The sequence below is a fragment of the Mauremys reevesii genome, linkage group 14 (genome assembly GCF_016161935.1).
Source record: "Mauremys reevesii isolate NIE-2019 linkage group 14, ASM1616193v1, whole genome shotgun sequence".
NCBI lineage: Eukaryota > Metazoa > Chordata > Testudines > Geoemydidae > Mauremys > Mauremys reevesii.
The window spans coordinates 16,263,255-16,282,151 of NC_052636.1; the positions used below are offsets into that span (position 1 = coordinate 16,263,255).

The 18,897-nt window shown below is 50.9% G+C and overlaps 2 protein-coding genes and 1 long non-coding RNA gene across 3 annotated transcripts in view; all 3 read left to right on the forward strand.

Annotated features, from left to right (window-relative positions):
• Positions 1–18,897, forward strand: part of LOC120381973 (zinc finger protein 850-like) — a 754,134-nt gene that overhangs the window by 107,406 nt on the left and 627,831 nt on the right. The gene's annotated exons all lie outside the window — the stretch shown is intronic.
• Positions 1–18,897, forward strand: part of LOC120381375 (kinesin-like protein KIF22) — a 91,678-nt gene that overhangs the window by 44,037 nt on the left and 28,744 nt on the right. The window lies entirely within an intron of this gene.
• Positions 12,103–18,032, forward strand: LOC120381983. The gene is made up of 3 exons (XR_005588207.1): positions 12,103–12,170; positions 14,691–15,476; positions 17,944–18,032. It is a non-coding gene; the product is annotated as an uncharacterized LOC120381983 (long non-coding RNA).

Here is an 18,897-nt window from a genome sequence, read left to right on the forward strand (position 1 = left end):
TCTACATACCCAAATTGCTCACAAGGGGCTGCCATTAGATTAGCACAACAGAGAGCCTGGGTTATTTCCTCTGGAAGAAGAGGGAATTGACCAGATCCCTGTGGGCTGGGGCCAATAGTGCAGCAGCCATTTGGAATATTCTTAAAAGCCAAGAACATGATGAGAAATTGGGCCAACTAGAAAAGGCCACTAGCCTTATTTCTGGAGCTCAACTAACCCAAGTACAGGCTGGAGTTGGTGACTTACATGTCATTTCCGCCCTTAGTTCTATGACCCAGAAGTTACGGACAGAGATGGTATTGGATATCACTGAGGTTGGGAAGGCATTGCAGTGGGATCTAGTATGTTTAGAAATTCAGGATTTCCTCAATGACCAGCTGATGGCCATTCGGAATGGTCTTGAGCACCAGACTTGGCCCATTGCCCTTACAGATGCATCAGGAGTACCATCTGATCTGTGGTCATGGAGACCTACTTGGACACTTTCTGGGTGGAAGTGTGAACATTTATAGTGCTCCTTCCAAGCATTTGGACCGGTTAGGGGCGTGTGGGCTCCCACATACCAAATCCTGCCAGGACCATGGGGAGGATGAATGTGGGACTGAATTATTTACTGAGACATCTGGGAAATTAGACCACCTGGTATACCTAACTGATTTATAGTCAGTGCCCCTAGAATAACACCTGACATTTTGGTTGTTAGAACCCCTACAGCCTCAGTGTAGCTATAAATTGAAGCCAGGGGAAGTTGTCACTGTTCATGATAACGTTTTCTGGAAGGGTAGAGGACAAGGAACTATGCTGACAAAACCCCTACCTTTCTCAAGTTAATAATAGCTGTGTGTATGTTAAAACCACCACTTACGTACTAAGTGTGATGTATTGTGCTTTGTGACCACAACTGTATAACAACCCCATTCTATTATTGCTATGGAAATGTTACTGCTTGTATTGCTATTAGTTAGCTTAGAATTATGTTGTTGTTGGTGTAGTAAAGGATGTCCTAAAGTAATACTTTTTCATGTTCATTCTAATCATGCATTGTCATTACATCCAATGAAAACCCCTAAGGTTGAAACATCTGCTGTAGAATCTGAAATCTATGGTTTAATACAAATAGAGATTTGAAAATATCTGTTGTGTTAGAAGTACAAAAGGGGGAGTGCAGAAGTAGGGGAAAATTAACAAGGATTTGAAGGGGATCTTAAGGCATGTCAGTCAGTTAGCAAGAGTAAGGCTAGCATATAGCAAGAGTCAGGCCACATTGTAACCCTAACAACATGGGACTTGTAGAAGCGAGGACAGTGTGAGGCGAGAGGGGAAAGAACTGTGTAAGAAGTTATTACAACCTTGCAACTGCTAACCAAATACGTAGACTGGTGTTTCCTGGAAATGAGAAAAATAAAAATAAAAAGGATAGCAAGATGGCTTAACTATAAACAAAATGCAGTTGTTGCTCATTCTCGTCTGTATTATTGCTTGTTGTGGTCTGTAACAAACATATAAATGCTCGCTGTAATGGCTTAGTGGTTGAGAGACCTGTCCAGGACTAGGGCAACCCTGTGTCCAAGGGCACTCCCACCCTCTACTGTAATTAATAGAGAAATAATAAAGTATTTAATTGTGCTGCACCCAAAGAAAAAGCAAGAACTGAGCTGTTCTCTGACACAGCAGAGACAGAGCTATGCCCCCCCTCGGCAGCCCCTAAGCCCTCTGGCACCCTTGCAGCCTGGAGAGAGGGCTGGGGGACCCCCCAGAACCCCCTAACCCCCCATGGACACCTACAGCTTGGAAAGAGAGCAGGGGACCCCCCATAAGCCCCCCCAGCACCCCTAAACTTGGAGAGAGGGCTGGCATGGGGGGCTTAGGGGGTTCATGTTGACCCCCCCAAGCCCCCCACCCCAGCACTCTCTGCAGGCTGTAGGGGTCCTGGGGGGCTTAAGGGGTTCCAGGAGGTTCCCCAGCACTCTCTTCAATCTGTAGGGTTTGCAGGGGAGGCTCAGGGTGTTCAGGGGAACCCCTAGGCCTCGCTGTAGGGGTCCCAGGGGCGATTAGGGGGAACCCCCAGGCCTCTCTGCAGGCTGTAGGGGTCCCAGGGGGGCTTAAGGGGTTCCAGGAGGCTCCCCAGCACTCTCTCCAAGCTGTAGGGTTCCCAGAGAAGAGAGAAAAAGAAACCAACCAGTGAGTGAGGCAGTTTCCTCTTTAGCACATTTGCTTTTTTGTGCAATAAACTATAGTGCCAACACGTGACAGCAAGTGGGAACAATGCGGGTGGTCCCATGAGCCCCCACACAACACATCTGCTTTTCAGAAGAACAGTGCTGCCCAATTCCCTTGCAGGCTGAAACACAGTTTGTTCTTCAATTTAACAAGGCTGTGACAGCAGGATTGATCTGGTTACAGTTTTACTACACTTTATTCTAGGAATACATGGTCAGATTTTTAAAAGCATATGCACACTGATGACAACAGGAGAAGCTGGGTGTTGAGCAATTGTGAAAATCTGACCCTGGTTCCTACACGGACTTTGGGCACTTATGGATACATAGTCAACACTTCCTTCCCCTGTTACGTTGTTATATTTATGTGAATGGTAAGACTGAATACAAGAAAAGACAAAGGACCAGGTAGCTCTGCTCCAGGCCTTCAGGAGAACAAAACATTCACAGAAAGTTAAAGCTCAGCCTCTGGGTATGACTCTCAAGATACACTGTTTCCTGGATATGCCAAGCAGGAAACCTAAGTGCATTCAACAGCCAAGTCTTCCACTTGGCAGCGGTTATGTAAGGTCTCCCCCAAGGAAGCAAGGCTCAGATTTGTAAAGGCATTTAGCTGCCTAAAGAAGCAGATAGGCACTTAGTGGCATACCAAAAAGTGCCTAAGAACCTAAATGCTGGGTCACACAAAAATTCCATTGATTTGAGGCTGTGGGCCTTAGTTCCTTTGCAAAGTCCCACTAGGCATCTCAACACCTTTACAAATCTGGCCCTAAGTGTATTTAGCTCCTTGGACCTACTTGAGAGATGTTTTCCCAAGACAGTCAAGATTTTGCAGTGACAGAAATGTAGAATTATGGAATAATCCACCCATATTGGATGGTTCCTCTCCAATCCCGGCTGCCCAAAGTTGGCTCGTGTCCAGTGGAGGAGGGTGTCTGTCCCTTCCCAATGTCTGGGGGCGATGGGCAGAGAATAAGGCAGCAGTGGTATCTGATTCTCTTTATGCAGTAAAAGGCAAGATGCCCCAGGAGAGGCACCAGCCAGTGGCTTTGCATCCAGTCACATCCCCTCAGAAATCTGTCTTCTCTGGCACAGAGCTGGGAACCTGCATAATCACAGGGACGTTGGACACCTGACCTGACCCCCATCCCTGATGTGACCCCAGTCCTGACCTGACCCCAGTCCCGACATAATCCCCGACCACCAGAACTGATGTGACCCCATCCATGATGCCTGACCCCAGTCCTGACCTGACCCAGTCCTGACGTGAACCCCAATCCAGATGTGACCCCACCAGCCCCCACCCTTGGACTCCCCCAGCCCCAACCCACCAGGCCCCCGTGCCCGCTGTGACCCAGCTTTGGGCCTGGGGGGGCGGAGCCCGGCAAGCGGGGCGGGTACCAGAGGGGGTGTCACCCTGTCCCAAGGAAAAGGGCCCCATGGTGTGGCCCGCGCCGGCCACTGTCCCGCTCCCGGGACTCAACTTCCCCCAGGGGTCCTCGGGCGAGGCGCCCACCTGCTCCGCCATCTTCCCGGGGACTCGGGTCATGTGACCGCCAGAATCAGCCAATCTCAGCGCCCGACCATTGCAGCTAAAGGTGCTTCCGGGAGACACCTGCCGTGGGGGCTGCTGGGAGATAACCGTGTCACCACGGGGACTGACGGGAGTTGTAGTTCCACCGCGGGGACAGACGGGAGCTGAAGTGTGTCCCGGGCCCTGGCCTGCCTGAGCCACGAGGGGGTGCCGTGACAGCGAAGATCCTGCAGAGGGAGGTGCCGCGCTCTCAACACGGGGGGAGCCGCATAACCCGAGTCCGGTGGGGAAGGGGCCCGGAGGGTCGGGGGCGCAGAGTGGAAACCACGTGTCAGGGCTGCGAACGGGGGGACACTGGTGGGGGCAACGGCCAGGAACACCTGGGGGAGCTGGTCCTGTGACCTCACGTGGCCCTGTTAGTTGTCCAGTGATCCCAGATGACCACATTTGCTGCCCTGGATCTGGGTTGTAACCTCAGATGACCCCATTACTTGCCCAGTGAACCCCAGATGATCCCATTCTGTGTCTTGGGTATGGACCTGTTACCTCAGATGCCCCATTACTTCTTCAGTGACCTCACATGACCCCATTTGCTTTTCTGGAGCTGAGTCTGTGTCCTCAGAGGACCCCAGTTACTTAAGCTGACCCCATTACTTCTTCAGTGACCTCACACGGCCCCATTTGCTCTTCTGGAGCTGAGTCTGTGTCCTCAGATGACCCCATTACATCTCCAGTAACCTCATATGACCCCATTCTGTGTCTTGGGTCTGGGCCTCTTACCTCAGACGACCCCATTACTTCATCATTGACCTCACATGACCCTATTTGCTCTTCTGGATCTGAATCTGTGTCCTCGGATAACCCCATTACTAGTCCAGTGTCCTCAGATGACCCCAGTTACCTCAGCTGACCCCATTACTTCTCCAGTGACCTCAAATGACCCCCATTTGCTATTCTGGAGCTGAGTCTGTGTCCTCAGATAACCCCATTATTTGTCCAGTGTCCTCAGATGACCCCATTCCCTGCCCTGAGTCTGGACTTGTTACCTCAGATGACCCCATTACTTCTTCAGTGACCTCACATGACCTCATTTGCTCTTCTGGATCTGAATCTGTGTCCTCACATAACCCCATTACTAGTCCAGTGTCCTCAGATGACCCCAGTTACCTCAGCTGACCCCATTACTTCTCCAGTGACCTCAAATGACCCCATTTGCTCTTCTGGAGCTGAGTCTGTGTCCTCAGATGACCCCATTACATCTCCAGTAACCTCATATGACCCCATTCTGTGTCTTGGGTCTGGGCCTCTTACCTCAGACGACCCCATTACTTCATCATTGACCTCACATGACCGCATTTGCTCTTCTGGATCTGAATCTGTCTCCTTGGATAACCCCATTACTAGTCCAGTGTCCTCAGATGACCCCAGTTACCTCAGCTGACCCCATTACTTCTCCAGTGACCTCAAATGACCCCCATTTGCTCTTCTGGATTTGACTCTGTGTCCTCAGATGACCCCATTACTTGTCCAGTAACCTCAGATGACCCCATTCTGTGTTTTGGGTCTGGACCTGTTACCTCAGATGAACCCCATTACTTCTTCAGTGACCTCACCAGACCCCATTCGCTCTTCTGGAGCTGTGTCTGTGACCTCAGATGACCCCATTATTTCTCCAGTGTCCTCAGATGACCCCATTACCTGCCCTAGGTCTGGACCTGTTACCTCAGATGACCCCATTACTTCTTCAGCGACCTGACATAACCCCATTTGCTCTTCTCAATCTGAGTCTGTGTCCTCAGATTACCCCAGTTACCCCAGCTGACCCCATTACTTCTCCAGTGACCTCAAATGACCCCCATTTGCTATTCTGGAGCTGAGTCTGTGTCCTCAATTAACCCCATTATTTGTCCAGTGTCCTCAGATGACCCCATTCCCTGCCCTGAGTCTTGACCTGTTACCTCAGATGACCCCATTACTTCTTCAGCGACGTCACATGACCTCATTTGCTCTTCTGGATCTGAATCTGTGACCTCACATAACCCCATTACCAGTCCAGTGTCCTCAGATGACCCCATTACTTCTCCAGTGACCTCAAATGACCCCATTTGTTCTTCTAGAGCTGAGTCTGTGTCCTCAGATAACCCCATTACTAGTCCAGTGTCCTCAGATGACCTCAGTTAAATCAGCTGACACCATTACTTCTCCAGTGACCTCAAATGACCCCATTTGCTCTTCTGGAGGTGAGTCTGTGTCCTCAGATAACCCCATAACTTGTCCAGTGTCCTCAGATGATCCCTTTCCCTGCCCTGGGTCTGGACCTGTTACCTCAGACGACCCCATTACATTTTCAGTGACCTCACATGACCCCATTTCCTCTTCTGGATTTGACTCTGTGTCCTCAGATGACCCCATTACTTGTCCAGCAACCTCAGATGACCCCATTCTGTGTCTTGGGTCTGGACCTTTTACCTCAGATGAACCCCATTACTTCTTCAGTAACCTCACCAGACCCCATTTGCTCTTCTGGAGCTGAGTCTGTGACCTCAGATGACCCCATTATTTCTCCAGTGTCCTCAGATGACCCCATTACCTGCCCTAGGTCTGGACCTGTTACCTCAGACGACCCCATTACTTCTTCAGTGACCTGACATGACCCCATTTGCTCTTCTGAATCTGAGTCTGTGTCCTCAGATGACCCCCATTACTTCTCCAGTAACCTCAGATGACCCCATTCTGTGTCTTGGGTCTGGGCCTCTTACCTCAGACGACCCCATTACTTCATCAGTGACCCCACATGACCCCATTTGCTCTTCTGAATCTGAATCTGTGTCCTCGGATAACCACATTACTAGTCCAGTGTCCTCAGATGACCCCAGTTACCTCAGCTGACCCCATGACTTCTCCAGTGACCTCAAATGACCCCATTTGCTCTTCTGGAGCTGAGTCTGTGTCCTCAGATAACCCCATTACTTCTCCAGTAACCTCAGATGACCCCATTTGTTCTTCTGGAGGTGAGTCTGTGTCCTCAGATACCCCCATAACTTTTCCAGTGTCCTCAGATGACCCCAGTTCGTGCCCTGGGTCTGGACCTGTTACCTCAGATGACCCCATTACTTCTTCAGCGACCTCACATGACCTCATTTGCTCTTCTGGATCTGAATCTGTGTCCTCAGATAACCCCATTACTAGTCCAGTGTCCTCCGATGACCCCATTCCCTGCCCTGGGTCTGGTCCTGTTACCTGAGACGACCTCATTACTTCTTCTGTGACCTCACATGACCTCATTTGCTCTTCTGGATTTGACTCTGTGTCCTCAGATGACCCCATTACTTGTCCAGTAACCTCAGATGACCCCATTCTGTGTCTTCGGTCTGCACCTGTAACCTCAGCTGACCCCATTACTTCTTCACTGACCTCACATGACCTCATTTGCTCTTCTGGATCTGAATCTGTGTCCTCACATAACCCCATTACTAGTCCAGTGTCCTCAGATGACCCCAGTTACCTCAGCAGACCCCATTACTTCTCCAGTGACCTCAAATGACCCCATTTGTTCTTCTGGAGATGAGTCTGTGTCCTCAGATGACCCCATTATTTCTCCAGTGATCTCAGATGACCCTATTACCTGCCCTAGGTCTGGACCTGTTACCTCAGATGACCACATTACTTCTTCAGTGACCTGACATGACCCTGTTTGCTCTTCTGAATCTGAGTCTGTGTCCTCAGATAACCCCATTACTTGTCCAGTAACCTCAGATGATCCCATTCTGTGTCTTCGGTCTGGACCTGTAACCTCAGATGACCCCATTACTTCTTCAGTGACCTCACATGACTACATTCCCTGCCCTGAGTCTGGTCCTGTTACCTCAGACGACCCCCATTACTTCTTCAGTGACCTGATATGACCCCATTTGTTCTTCTGGAGCTGAGCCTGTGTCCTCAGATGACCCCATTACTTTCTCCAGTAACCTCAAATGACCCCATATGCTTTCTGAAGGTGATTCTGTGTCCTCAGATAACCCCATAACTTGTCCAGTGTCCTCAGATGACCCCATTCCCTGCCCTGGGTCTGGACCTGTTACCTCAGATGACCTCATTACTTGTTCAGTGACCTCACATGACCCCATTTGCCCTTCCGGATTTGACTCTGTGTCCTCAGATGACCCCATTCTGTGTCTTCGGTCTGCACCTGTAACCTCAGCTGATCCCGTTACTTCTTCAGTGACCTCACATGACCTCATTTGCTCTTCTGGATCTGAATCTGTATCCTCACATAACCCCATTACCAGTCCAGTGTCCTCAGATGACCCCATTCCCTGCCCTGTGTCTGGACCTGTTACCTCAGATGACCCAATTAATTCTTCAGTGACCTAACATGATCCCATTTGCTCTTCTGGATTTGACTCTGTGTCCTCAGATGACCCCATTACTTGTCCAGTAACCTCAGATGACCCCATTCTTTGTCTTCGGTCTGGGCCTCTTACCTCAGATGACCCAATTACTTCATCAGTGGCCTCACATGACCCCATTTGCTCTTCTGGATCTGAATATGTGTCCTCAGATAACCCGATTACAAGTCCAGTGTCCTCAGATGACCCCAGTTACCTCAGCTGACCCCATTACTTCTCCAGTGACCTCAAATGACCCCATTTGCTCTTCTGGAGCTGAGTCTGTGTCCTCAGAAAACCCCATTATTTGTCCAGTGTCCTCAGATGACCCCATTCCCAGCCCTGGGTGTGGACCTGTTACCTCAGACGACCCCATTACTTCTTCAGTGACCTCACACGACCCCATTCCCTGCCCTGAGTCTGGACCTGTTATCTCAGATGACCACATTACTTCTTCAGTGACCTCAGATGACCCCATTTGCTCTTCTGGATCTGAATCTGTGTCCTCAGATAACCCCATTATTTGTCCAGTGTCCTCAGATGACCCCTTTCCCTGTCCTGGGTCTGGACTTGTAAACTCAGACGACCCCATTTCTTCTTCAGTGACCTCACATGACCCTATTTCGTCTTCTGAATCTGACTCTGTGTCCTCAGATGACCCCATTACTTGTCCTGTAACCTCAGATGACCCCATGCTATGTCTTGTGCCTGGACCTGTTACATAAGATGACCCCCATTACTTGCCCAGTGTCCTCCAGAAGAGCAAATGGGGTCAGGTGAGGTCACTGAAGAAGTAATGGGGGGTCATCTTATGTAACAGTTCCAGACCCAAGACACAGAATGGGGTCATCTGAGGACACTGGAGATATAATGGGGTCATCTGAGGTCACAGAATCAGATCCAGAAGAGCAAATGGGGTCTGGCCAGGTCACTGAAGAAGTAATAGGGGTCATCTGAGGTAACAGGCCCAGACTCAGGGCAGGGAATGTAGTCATGTGAGGTCACTGAAGAAGTAATGGGGTCATCTGAGGTTACAGGTCCAGACCGAAGACACAGAATGGGATCATCTGAGTTTACTGGACAAGTAATGGGGTTAGCTGAGGACACAGACTCAGATTCAGAAGAGCAAATGGGGTCATGTCAGGTCAGTGAAGAAGTAATGTGGTCATCTGAGGTAACAGGTCCAGACCTAGGGCAGGTAATAGGGTCATCTGAGATCACTGGAGAAATAATGGGGTCATCTGAGGACACAGACTCATCTCCAGAAGAACAAATGGGGTCATTTGAGGTCACTGGAGAAGTAATGGGGTCAGCTGAGGTAACTGGGGTCATCTGAGGACACTGGACTAGTAATGGGGTTATGTGAGGACACAGATTCAGATCCAGAAGAGCAAATGAGGTCATGTGAGGTCAGTGAAGAAGTAATGGGGTCAGCTGAGGTTACAGGTGCAGACCGAAGACACAGAATGGGGTCATCTGAGGTTACTGGACAAGTAATGGGGTCATCTGAGGACACAGAGTCAAATCCAGAAGAGCTAATGGGGTCATGTGAGGTCACTGAAGAAGTAATGAGGTCGTCTCAGGTAAGAGGACCAGACCCAGGGCAGGGAATGGGGTCATCGGAGGACACTGAACTAGTAATGGGGTTATCTGAGGACACAGATTCAGATCCAGAAGAGCAAATGAGGTCATGTGACGTCGCTGAAGAAGTAATGGGGTCATCTGAGGTAACAGGTCCAGACTCAGGGCAGAGAATGGGGTCATGTGAGGTCACTGAAGAAGTAATGGGGTGGTCTGAGGTAACAGGTCCAGACCCAGGGCAGGGAATGGGGTCATCTGAGGACACTGGACCAATAATGGGGTTAATTGAGGACACAGACTCAGCTCCAGAATAGCAAATGGGGGTCATTTGAGGTCACTGGAGAAGTAATGGGGTCAGCTGGGGTAACTGGGGTAATCTGAGGACACAGACTCAGATTCAGAAGAGCAAATGGGGTCATGTCAGGTCGCTGAAGAAGTAATGGGGTCGTCTGAGGTAACAGGTCCAGACCTAGGGCAGGTAATGGGGTCATCTGAGTACACTGGAGAAATAATGGGGTCATCTGAGGTCACAGACTCAGCTCCAGAAGAGCAAATGGGGTCTGGTGAGGTCACTGAAGAAGTAATGGAGTTCATCTGAGGTAACAGGTCCAGACCCAAAACACATAATGGGGTCATCTGTGGTTACTGGACAAGTAATGGGGTCATCTGAGGACACAGAGTCAAATCCAGAAGAGCAAATGGGGTCATGTGAGGTCACTGAAGAAGTAATGGGGTCGTCTGAGGTAACAGTTCCAGACCCAGGGCAGGGAATGGGGTCATCTGAGGTCACTGGACAAGTAATGGGGTTATCTGAGGACACAGATTCAGATCCAGAAGAGCAAATGAGGTCATATGAGATCACTGAAGAAGTAATGGGGTCATCTGAGGTAACAGGTCCAGACTCAGGGCAGGGAATGGGGTCGTGTGAGGTCACTGAAGAAGTAATGGGGGTCGTCTGAGGTAACAGTGCTAGACCCAGGCCAGGGAATGGGGTCATCTGAGGACAGTGGACAAGTAATGGGGTTATCTGAGGACACAGACTCAGCTCCAGAAGAACAAATGTGGTCATTTGAGGTCATTGGAGAAGTAATGGGGTCAGCTCAGGTAACTGGGGTCATCTGAGGACACTGGACAAGTTATGGGGTTATCTGAGGACACAGATTCAGATCCAGAAGAGCAAATGAGGTCATGTGAGGTCACTGAAGAAGTAATGGGTCATCTGAGGTAACAGGGCTAGACTCAGGGCAGGGAATGGGGTCGTGTGAGGTCACTGAAGAAGTAATGGGGTCGTCTGAGGTAACAGTGCTAGACCCAGGCCAGGGAATGGGGTCATCTGAGGACACTGGACAAGTAATGGGGTTATCTGAGGACACAGACTCACCTCCAGAAGAACAAATGTGGTCATTTGAGGTCATTGGAGAAGTAATGGGGTCAGCTCAGGTAACTGGGGTCATCTGAGGACACTGGACAAGTTATGGGGTTATCTGAGGACACAGATTCAGATCCAGAAGCGCAAAAGGGGCCATGTGAGGTCACTGAAGAAGTAATGGGGTCATCTGAGGTAACAGGGCTAGCCTCAGGCCAGGGAATGGGGTCATCTGAGGACACTGGAGAAATAATGGGGTCATCTGAGGTCACAGACTCCGCTCCAGAAGAGCAGTTGGGGTCAGGTGAGGTCACTGTACAAGTAATGGGGTCGTCTGAGGTAACAGGTCCAGACACAGGGCAGGGAATGGGGTCATCTGAGGACACTGGACAAATAATGGGGTTTTCTGAGGACACAGACTCAGCTCCAGAAGAGCAAATGGGGTCATCTGAGGTTACTGGAGAAGTAATGGGGCATCTGAGGTAACAGGTCCATACCCAAGACACAGAATGGGATCATCTGGGGTTCACTGGGGAAGTAATGGGGTCATCTGAGGTTACAGCCCATATCCAGGGGAGCAAATTTGGTCATCTGGGGTCACTGGACAACTAACGGGGCCACGTGAGGTCACAGGACCAGCTCCCCCAGGTGTTCCTGGCCGTTGCCCCCACCAGTGCCCCCCCCCATTCGCAGCCCTGACACGTGGTTTCCACTGTGCGCCCCCCCACCCCCCGGGCCCCTCCCCCGCCGGACTCGGGGTACGCGGCTCCCCCCGTGCTGTGAGCACGGCGCCTCCCTCTGCAGGATCTTCGCTGTCACGGCGCCCCCTCGTGGCTCAGGCGGGCCAGGGCCCGGGACACACTTCAGCTCCCATCTCTCCCCGCGGTGGAACTACAACTCCCGTCAGTCCCCGCGGTGACACAGTTCTCTCCCAGCAGCCCCCGCGGCAGGTATCTCCCGGAAGCTCCTTTCGCTGCAATGGTCGGGCACTATGATTGGCTGATGCTGGAGGTCACATGACCCGAGTCCCCGGGAAGATGGCGGAGCAGGTGGGCGCCTCGCCCGAGGACCCCTGGGGGAAGGTGAGTCCCGGGAGCGGGACGGTGGCTGGCGCGGGACACACCGTGAGGCCCTTTTCCGCGGTAGAGGGCGACACTCCCTCTGGTACCCGTCCCGCTCGCCGGGCTCCGCCCCCCAGGCCCGAAGCCGGGTCACAGCGGGCGCGGGGGCCGGGTGGGTCGGGGCTGGGGGAGTCCAAGGGCGGGGGCTGGTGGGGTCACATCAGGACTGGGGGTCAGGGATTATGTCGGGACTGGGGTCAGGTCAGGATTGGGGTCAGGCGTCATGGATGGGGTCAGGTCAGGACTGGGGGTCAGGGATTATGTCAGGACTGGGGGTCAGGTCAGGACTGGGGTCAGGCAGCATGGATGGGGTCACATCAGGACTGGGGGTCAGGGATTATGTCGGGACTGGGGTCAGGTCAGGATTGGGGTCAGGCATCATGGATGGGGTCAGGTCAGGTGTCCAACGTCCCTGTGACGATGCAGGTTCCCAGCTCTGTGCCAGAGAAGGCAGATTTCTGAGGGGATGTGACTGGATACAAAGCCACTGGCTGGTGGCGCTCCTGGGGCATCTTGCCTTTTACCGCATAAAGAGAATCAGATACCACTGCTGCCTTATTCTCTGCCCATCGCCCCCAGACATTGGGAAGGGACAGAAACCCTCCTGCACTGGACACGAGCCAACTTTGGGCAGCCGGGATTGGAGAGGAACCATGCAATATGGGTGGATTATTCCATAATTCTACATTTCTGTCACTGCAAAATCTTGACTGTCTTGGGAAAACATCTCTCAAGTAGGTCCAAGGAGCTAAATACACTTGGGGCCAGATTTGTAAAGGTATTTAGATGCCTAGTGGGATTTTGCAAAGGAACTAAGGCCCACAGCCTAAAAAAAATGGAATTTTGTGTGACCCAGCATTTAGGTTCTTAGGCACTTTTTGGTATGCCACTAAGTGCCTATCTGCTTCTTTAGGCAGCTAAATACCTTTACAAATCTGAGCCTTGCTCCCTTGGGGGAGACCTTACATAACCGCTGCCAAGCGGAGGACTTGGCTGTTGAATGCACTCAGGTTTCCTGCTTGGCATATCCAGGGAACAGTGTATCTTGAGAGTCATACCCAGAGGCTGAGCTGTAACTTTCTATGAATGTTTTGTTCTCCTGAACGCCTGGAGCAGAGCCACCTGGTCCTTTGTCTTTTCTTGTATTCAGTCTTAACATTCAGATAAATATAACAACGTAACAGGGGAAGGAAGTGTTGACTATGTGTCCATAAGTGCCCAAAGTCCGTGTAGGAACCAGGGTCAGATTTTCACAATTGCTCAACACCCAGCTTCTCCTGTTGTCATCAGTGTGCATATGCTTTTAAAAATCTGACCATGTATTCCTAGAATAAAGTGTAGTAAAACTGTAACCAGATCAATCCTGCTGTCACAGCCTTGTTAAATTGAAGAACAAACCGTGTTTCAGCCTGCAAGGGAATTGGGCAGCACCGTTCTACTGAAAAGCAGATGTGTTGTGTGGGGGCTTATGGGACCACCCGCATTGTTCCCACTTGCTGTCACGTGTTGGCACTATAGTTTATTGCACAAAAAAGCAAATGTGCTAAAGAGGAAACTGCCTCACTCACTGGTTGGTTTCTTTTTCTCTCTTCTCTTCCCTGGGAACCCTACAGCTTGGAGAGAGTGCTGGGGAGCCTCCCGGAACCCCTTAAGCCCACCTGGGACCCCTACAGCCTGCAGAGAGGCCTGGGGGACCCCCCCAAACCCCCTTAGCCTCCCTGGGACCCCTACAGCCTGCAGAGAGGCCTGGGTGGTCCCCCCGGACCCCTAAGCCTCATCACATCCCACGTTGTCCCGCGGCTCCGGTGCGGAGCTCAAGCGGAGCCGCGGGAAGAGGGGACCCTCCGCAGTCATGCCTAAGGCAGGTCCGCTCGTCTCGGGGCTCCAGTGGACCTCTCGCAGGCATGACTGCGGAAGGTCCGCCGGAGCCAAATGCCGCCCTGCCTCACAATGCCGCCCCACGCGCCTGCTTGGCGCGCTGGGGTCTGGAGCTGTCCCTGATTATAAAGGCCATACATTTTAACTATTAAGGAGCAAGTGAAGAGCTCAGGCCCTGAAGACAGCAAGCCTTACTCATCTGACTTATAATCGTCCATGCAGCTCTTTTATCTGGGCATTTAGCTTACCGCAAGGAGAGAAGCTATGTAACGCTGTCAGTAGTCCATTCAGAACATCTGCACTGCCATCTAGAGGCATACAATCAGACAGGGGTTCTCAAGTACCACACAGCAGCATGGGTACACATAAGGGAGAGGGCATAGAAGGAAGTAAAGTGACACTGAGGGGGCAGTGCTGTAGTTTAGTAAGCCTCTGCTCTTTCCCACAGCAAAACTTCAAGTGTCAACAAAAACCCACCCCAGACAGGAAGGAACGTGGCCCTGATTATTTTAACATGAACTTTTATTAAAGCTTTTATTCTGTGCAACTATTTAAAAAACAACAGATCTTAGAAAACATTTTCTTTCTTTATACAAAAACCAGGACAACGTGGCAATGGCAGGTGGACAGAAGAGGGACATTCTCCTTCCTCAGTACTTTCTCAGCTTCTGGGCAGCCCCCGTGTAGACTTGGTACCAGGAAGGGGTGGTGAGTGCCAGACAGCAGAGCTGGTGTGTTTGAAATATCGCGGCTTGTTCTTGTGGAAAATGTCCTCCAGTTTTGGTGGATTATAAGCCCCAAAGACTATGGCCCCTTCCCAGCCTTAATCCCACAGAGCCCCGTACCCAACAAGGAACCACATGGTCTGTGAAGAAAACTACAGCAAGTACAGATGAGGAATTGAAAGCACTGACCGCTTACTCATAGCCACTTAAGCGGGAGGCAGAAAGCTGAGAACTATTCATGTCTCCTTAGAAGGATGTCCAGGCTTCTCAGGTCCACTTCTGCCATATTCTCTCCCGGTGAGGGATCCTGGATGATTCCTCTGCAAACTAATAAAGCCAAGCAAGAACTATCACTACACAGAGCTCTATTGATGTGTTCAGTCTTACCCGCATCCCTGCCTCCCTCTGCAGTCCCATCTACATCTGCCCCACTTGATGAACAGAGACTGAGTCAACGCCAACAGACACCGCTCTACTCCACTATCCACTACCCTGCAGGATTTTTGTCCCCTCCTACTTCTTCACCGCTCCCAATACACAGCTTTTGGGGCTGCACACCTAGCATGCCTGCCCGTGTCCTAGGAAGGGAGACAGCACAAGGAGAGGAATGGAGAGAGAAGGTCCATGGGGCTGATCAATGGACACGTTCAGTAGACAATTTGGGGTCCGTGCATCAGTGGCTTAGTTGTATGATATCTGGGGGTGGGGGCTGCACTATGAGGTAGAGGGGTTTAGGGTTCCCAAGCAGTACTGAGGGAATGTGGGATTCATAAGCCTTGGAGAATAAGGGCAGGGTGGAGGGGGTTGAAAGGCCCCAGTGTGGCTGGGAAGGGTAACAGGAATTGGAGAGGGAAGCCTGGCTGGCTGTGGATGGCATGGGGAAATGCGGTGCTGGGGAAGTGGGGCCCAGCAATGGAGAAATAGTTTGGAGCCAATTGGGGTTGAGGTATAGGGATTGGTGTCATGGAGGATGTTGGGGTGCCCTGAGATGGGGAACAGATGGGGTGGATTGGAGGGCCACGTGCAGTGGGCAGATTGGGGTGGGGCAAGCAGAGTGCTGGGACGTCTGGGGATGCCGGAGCAGGTTGGAGGAGTTTGAATGGGTCCCGGTGGGGGGCAGGCTGGAATGCACTGAAGGAGATGCTGGGTGCATTACCTCGAGTGGCCACCTGGTGTCACTAAGTATTTTCCTCCCAGAGCAAGAGTGAAACCGGGTGGCCAGTCCAGATAACTCACAAACCATTTCCCCTCATCAAGGGACAGTGACAACGAGGGGCCAGTCGGGGTTAATGCACAAAGTATTTCCCTCATGGAGCAGCAGTGTCAGTGGGTGGCCTCTTGGAAGAGTGCAGACAGCATTTATCTCATGGAGCAAGACACACACCGGGTGGGCCAGGGCTGGCTCCAGACCCAAGCGCATGCTTGGGGCGGCATGCCACGTGGGGTGCTCTGCCTGTCGCTGGGAGGGCAGCAGGCGACTCCGGTGGACCTCCCGCAGGCGTGCCTGCGGATGCTCCACCAGAGCCGTGGGACCGGTGAATGGCAGCGCGCCCTCCGTGGCATGCCGCCGTGCTTGGGGTGGCGAAATTGTTAGAGCCGCCCCTGGGGTGGGCACTCTGGCTACCGGACAAAGCATTTCCTTCATGGAGCAACTGTGCATCACCCTGCGTGGCCACACGGTGTCACTGTTGCTCCACTCAGGAACTGCTCTGTGCAATACCCTGCGTGGCCACACGGTGTCACTGTTGCTCCATGCAGAAACTGCTCTGTGCATTATCCTGCGTGGCCACACGGTGTCACTGTAGCTCCATGCAGAAACTGCTCTGTGCATCACCCTGCGAGGCCACACGGTGTCACTAGTAATTTCCCTCATGGAGCCACAGAGACACTAGGTCAGGGGTCAGCAACCTCCAGCAGCCGCTTGCCAAAGACGTCACGGGATCCGATTTTCAATGGCACATGGCTGCCTGCCGGGACTCCAGGGTGCCATTAACAATCCTACCAGCGTGGCAAGCCGCAGGGTCCGCGCTCCCGGGCTGGAGCACCGGGCCGAGCGCAGCAAGCCGCCGGCCCCTCCCCCGGATCCCTGCTGCCACGCGCGGAGCTCTGGGGCCAGGGCTGTGCACTCCCGCGGGGCACCATAGGCTGGCTCTGCTTTGTAGCCTGATTTGGGGTGGGTTAGTAGGGACAGTGGAATTTATCCACTTAATTTAGTTTTATTTAATAATTAATTTTCTAATTAATTAATAATGTTAATAATTGATAATATAGGTATGGCTCGCCCATATGTGTGATCAGAAGATAAAGTTAGTCTTGAATCAGGCTTCACAGAATTTATACAAGGAGATTGGGGATATATGCCAGGAAATTACACTGAAACAAAATTAGTCAATCAAGACCTTTTATTTAAAATCAATGAATCAATAAGTAAATGCAAAAATGTTAAAAGCAGTTTGAGATTACAAAGTTACAAAATATCACAGTTCTTTAAGAGATATAAATCTATGATAATACACAGTTCTAAATGCACTCTGTAGCACTAGGGTGTTGTTCACACCTTTGATAGATAAGTGATGAAGTGATGAAAAATGGTTATGAGTTAACCCTTTATAGACTAGATGCTTTAAAGGCAAAGCAGAAATAAGAATTATTTCATACTTACAACTTTGAAAAGAAATAACACCACGATTTATCAGTAGTTGACAGCTTTCGTAGGCGTAGGCAGGGTGAGGCGATGGAAGATAGAAAGATGGGTATATCGCCTGCCTAATGGTGGATTGTCACCCTTTTTATAGGGAGAAATCCTTCCTCCTATGCCCAAATTTGTCTTTTTCCCCATCTAGAGGCATACAATCAGACAGGGGTTCTCAAGTACCACACAGCAGCATGGGTACACATAAGGGAGAGGGCATAGAAAGAAGTAAAGTGACACTGAGGGGGCAGTGCTGTAGTTTAGTAAGCCTCTGCTCTTTCCCACAGCAAAACAAAGTGTCAACAAAAACCCACCCCAGACAGGAAGGAACGTGGCCCTGATTATTTTAACATGAACTTTTAGTAAAGCTTTTATTCTATGCAACTATTTAAAAAACAACAGATCTTAGAAAACTTTTTCTTCTTTATACAAAAACCAGGACAACGTGGCAATGGCAGGTGGACAGAAGAGGGACATTCTCAGCTTCTGGGCAGCCTCCGTGTAGACTTGGTACCAGGAAGGGGTGGTGAGTGCCAGTCACCAGAGCTGGTACGCTGGAAATATCGCGGCTTGTTCTTGTGGAAAATGTCCTCCAGGTTTGGCGGAACGTAACCACCGAAGAGGGTCTCGATATTTGGAGGGTTGTAATATTGGTATGCAACAGCTTGATAAAGCTGAGCCCCTGGGAAAATAAGCACCACGTTACACGAGCAGTCTAAGTAGCATCTCATGGCTCCTGTTAAACCTCACTCCCTTGGTACCATGATTACTGCGAATCAGTGCATGAAAGCCAAGATCTAAAAGCAACCCTCCAGGCTCTCTCGCCCTACAGAAGGTCCCCACAGAGACAGTCCTGGAAGAGATTTGGGGTGGGCATAGCAGATACTGAATTCTCAGTACTCGATCAAGGTAGGGTTTTGCCTGGCTTTATATAGAAGCTTACATTCCCCCTCATGCAAAGAATATAATTGGTTTCCAAGGCATCTTTCACATTCCAGGTATCCCAAGTACTGTGGAAAACCCCTCACTGAAAGAAAGGCACTGGTCAACTCCCTAGCCTTCCGTTTTCAGACACTTCAAAAGCACTTCAGCTCTTGAAGGGATGGGCACAAGGGATTCCGAATTAACATCCAAACAAGAGGGCCTGCTCAGATTACCACTCAAAGCTAGTACCATATGGCACTGCAGTAAGCTGAAGTTTCATGCACTTCTGGCCTAAATTGTGGCTTCCTCCACTTCTAAGCCTCCCTGAGAAATCTGGGGTCTTCCAAATTCTCATAGATAAATTTCAGTGGGTATAACAAGATCTGTACGTACCAGTGGCCCAGTCAGGGATGGGCTCGCTTTCATCATCTATTGGCTGGATCTGAACACTGATGACTCCATAGTGATT